The sequence below is a fragment of the Solanum stenotomum genome, chromosome 6 (assembly GCF_019186545.1).
Source record: "Solanum stenotomum isolate F172 chromosome 6, ASM1918654v1, whole genome shotgun sequence".
Lineage (NCBI taxonomy): Eukaryota > Viridiplantae > Streptophyta > Magnoliopsida > Solanales > Solanaceae > Solanum > Solanum stenotomum.
Genome location: NC_064287.1, coordinates 50,675,434 through 50,680,249, shown reverse-complemented (window position 1 = coordinate 50,680,249; position 4,816 = coordinate 50,675,434).

Below are 4,816 nucleotides of genomic sequence, written 5' to 3'. Positions count from 1 at the left end.
TAAAAAATGCAACATGACAAATAAAAGTGGACGGAGAAATTATATATGTATTACTAATGAACAAAGACAATTACTTTGGGATGGCTTAATAAATTAATTTGTTGAAAGACTTGGTTCAACAAAGAGTATACTTTAATTAGTTTGTTCTAAGGCTTTTCGTTCGACTTTCCTCCCAATTTGGTCTTTTAAGTGTAAATTTGTATATCGAATACCAGATGGTTTAAAACATCTTATCTTAAATGATATATATGGGGTTGTTATTAGCTCTTCCATATATAATAACATCTTTTATATATATATATATATATATATATGGAAAGCTCCTAACCTCAAAGTTGGGTTACCATTTTGCCTTTAAAATAAAATACAATTTAATTAAATATCTAGTTACTTAAATAGTAAATAGTAATCATTAGTTTAAAAACTTTTTCCATTCAAAAATAACATTAATTCTCCACATCATCAATTAATCATTATGTCCAGAATGTGAAGAAGATGGAAAGTTGGAAAAAGTAATTTAATGTAGACCAAATTCATTGGATTATATAAATTAAATAATCATAATTCTTTGGGAATTAAAACGTTACCAAGACTTACTAAATAAATGTTTGCGTTTTGAATAGGCACTACTATACAAAATTAAAGATTGAATATGAAGGGTCAATTCCCACTATTACATAGGAATCAATATCGAAATTAAAGTTGAATTTAAAAGGTCATTATCTAATACTATTGGCCAAACACATATACAACCCCTCAAACGTGCCCTCATTTTTCATTTTGGCACTCCAACTTGGCCTTGTTCTATTTTAACCCTTAAACTCCATTTTTTCTGTACCATTTTAACACGAAATACTATTTTTATATATATTCTTCAATTGCAACTTCTTATTTTACATCGACATGCATCAATTAATTTTAGTTTAAAAAAATAAAAATTAACAAAAAATAATTCTTTTTAAAAAATAATAATTTCTTTTTAAGAGTTTTATGTATTTTTGTGTGAAAAATAACCGACGAAATTGTGTTGGTTTTCTTTCTTAAAAATCACCGACAATCTAACAAAGTCAGTCGAGTTTTAACATTTTTTAGTAGTGTTATTAGCAATGAACAAGAGTCTTTTTTACTCGTATTGAAGATGAGTTTTTTTATTCATATTGATTTATATTAAAAATAAAAAGTGAGTATTTGCGTTAAATTTAGATTGCCTAGATGATAAGAAAAAATAAATAAGTAGTGTTATTTAATTTAATTAAATGTTTAAGAAAGAAAATCAAAAAACTTTCGTCAATTTACTTTCATGCAAAAATACAGAGAAATCTCAAAAAATAAAATTATTGTTTGAAAAAATTTATGTTCGTTCGCGAATGTTTAATTTTTTTATGAAAATTAACAGACACACGTTTATTTTTTAAAATAAGAAATTGAAATTGAAGAACATAAATAAATAAAAAATCATAAAAATTAGTATTAGTGTTTAACTGGTACAAGAAAAATGGAGTTTAAGGGTTAAAATGGAACAAGGCTAAGTTGGAGTGCCAAAATGAAAAATGAGAGCAGTTTGAGGGGTTGTTTATTTGTTTGGCCAATACTATTTAAAAACTAACTTATTAAGATGGATGCTAATCACATGAGATTGGATGAAGGAAATCACACAATTCAACATGAGAAGAAAAGAGAGTTGGAAAGTGCAAATAAGGGATAACAAAAAAAAGTTGGAAGCTGCTAATCAAGAGAAGAAACAAAAGCAGCGGAAAAAAGAAAAGTAGATTGAATTCAGTTTTTTATGTTAATATGTTTGACGCCAAGAATAAGAAAGTTACTATTTATTATTTATTCATCAGAATGTGGGAACTTGCTTTGCAATATATATCCTCAACTCCTCAAACTTGCTTTCTTTTTTCCATTACAAGATTTTTATCTTTTATAATTCATTTGTTTTCGATTTTCATCAATTCGGTATAATATAATTGTAGACTTTAAATTTAGTTTTCATCGTGAGCCTTTGGGATAGTACATATGAAATCAAATATGTCATTCTTCTTCTTTTGCTTGTATATTTTGACGTCATGTGTCTTTTAATATTTTGAACTTCTTTTAAGTGATTTTTTTTAAAAAATTTCGGGTATTATTTGCCCATAAATTGCAAAAGGTTTGTTTAAAAGATACAAATGTGACCGGACAAATTTGTCAACACAATACTTCAATGAATTGAGTAATAATATTCTCTTTTCTTTTCGTAGTAAAGAATGATAATATTCATCTATAAGAAAATTCAACAATCTTGTTGAAAACTTGCAAACCATAAATATACAAAATAGAAGTTTCTATCATAGATGACTTGCTTTATGGGTTACAAAAAGCTTTTTATTGGTCAATAATGAGTTTAATATCTAGGTTTTTAATTTTTTTATGTGGAAAAGTATTAATTATAGATCAACTTTTTTTATTATTATAACTTACGTTTAGTAATTAAAATATATTAATCTCTCATATAATAGAAGGTTTTATTTTCATGAAACATTAAAAATATTAAACCTGACACAAGATTTTCATGCTATATTTAATGAAGAGATATATTCTTATGTTAAACTTACATACAAAAGGACTTAGCTTTGAACTTAACGATTAATTTATGTACGCTCCACTATGATATATTTACTTATATAAATTAATTTTTTTAATGTCAATTAGAGGACAAATGTGCAACGCACATTCCCAGGACTAGTATTACTATAAGTGGGAATAAAAAATGTTAAAAATTGAATTACGATTTTACCCCTACTATAAATTAAAATGTTAGAAAAGCATTTCACTATTTAATTTAAATGTTAAATTGTATCATTTTAATAAAAATGTTAATGACTTTTGCACTTCCTTAGATTAATTCCTAATTAAAATATCTAATTTAATAAGTAATATTTATCATCTATAATCTATATGTATATTTAATTTAATTGTCATCATCATCATATCATCATAATAATATATATATATATATATATATACACACACACTACCTTAAAAGCATGAACTCTCGAACTTGAATGTTGAATTACTATAATACCCCAAATTAAAAATACTCAATTTATTTTATTTATTAGTTTAATTAATTTTATTATATTGAAAGTAGATACCTTTTCAAATTAAAGGATTGTGACTTTTTCAATGAGTTGTGACTTTTTCAAAGGGTTGTGATTTTTTTCAGGGGTTCTGATTTTTTCAATGGGTTGTGACTTTTCCAAAGGGTTGTGATTTTTTTGAAGGGTTGTGACTTTTCTGATGAGTTATACCTTTTTCAAAGGGTTGTGACTTTTCGAGTAGCAGTGACTTTTCGAAAGGTTGTGACTTTTCGGATAAGGCACAACTAACACCTATTCATACTACTATTTGGTAGCTATAAATAGAGGGTTTCCTCACACTTTTAAACTACAATTTCTTTAAGTTCTCTACTCTTCTTCTTCTTAAAAAAATTCAAGTGTTATTTGCAAAAAATGATGAAGTTCGAAATTCAACGAAATTCGAGGTACCTCATAAGAAAGAGTTGGTGAAAAATTGTAGCAAATCATTCATAAATTCACACTCGTATTTTTTCTTACCATTTTCAAGAGTTAATAGTGACGAAAAGTTGTGGGAGAGACAATAATATTAAACATAGATGAAAAAGGGCATATGATTTGGGTAAGATATTTCTTCTTTGTTTTTTTATTCTTCATTCTTTTCCCTCAAATGAAGGAGTTGTTATACCCCGTTTTAACCAAGGTCAAATTATTGTACAACACATTGGTGATTTCCAAATTAATTAACTTGAGAAGTCGCCACCTAATTATTTTTAAGGCAAATTAGGATACCTAAATTATTAACTATGTAATGCTAAAATTGACTTCAATTAAGGTCTACTAAACATGAAATTCTAGGTAAGAGTTCTAGTTATCCTAAAGGGAAGGGGTTAAGCATCCTCTAAGATCCATTAAAGACGGTTACCGACCAAACTTAGGTTAAATATAGAGAAAATAAAATAACCATTAAAAGCTAAGAAACTAGTATTAATTAAATCATGGCAAATTAACCTAAAAAAGTTAAAGCATAAAAACCTTAAAATATACTAACTTTATATATAAAGACCTAAAAAATGAAATAAAACAATCATCTAACATTAGAGGTTTTAAATTAGTTTAAACCTGATTTTTTAACGAGAAAAGGGAGTTTGAATGAAATATGCATAATTTTTTATCTTCAAAATAGCTGACCAAGTCAAATGCTTTTTGTTTAAGAAAGAAAATCTTTTTATGAAATTGAATTAACAAGGAAATCTTAAAGCTAAAGATAACGAAAATATGTTTTGCCTTGATAAAAAAAAAAGTTTTTATTCAATTGAAAGCCTTTTTATCTTCAAATTCGCTTACTCAAAATTCCAAAAAAGGAGTTGTGTTTTAAAGCTTTAGACATATCAACATTTTATAAAGTTTACATTTTTTAAAGTATAAACAAAAGACGTACAAACTGCCCCATTAAAATTCTTTAAAAAAAAATTCTCCACTATAGAGTTCCGAAATATTTACACTTTTGTTTTTAATTTTAACAAAGGTTTGTGGAAAGTGTTAGAAAAGTTGTATTTAAGACCTTAGTTTATCAAAAAGTATAGTTTAAGAGTTGATACATATTCATTATAAAAAAGGGTCCAACTTCTTTGCAAAACAAAGATTTCTCAAACTAACAAACGAATTAAGCAACAAAAGAACTTAAATTAAAGGTCATTGTTCTAAGCCAAATTAATATATTAAACCCAATATCTAGAGGAGGGGAAGGTGAGCTA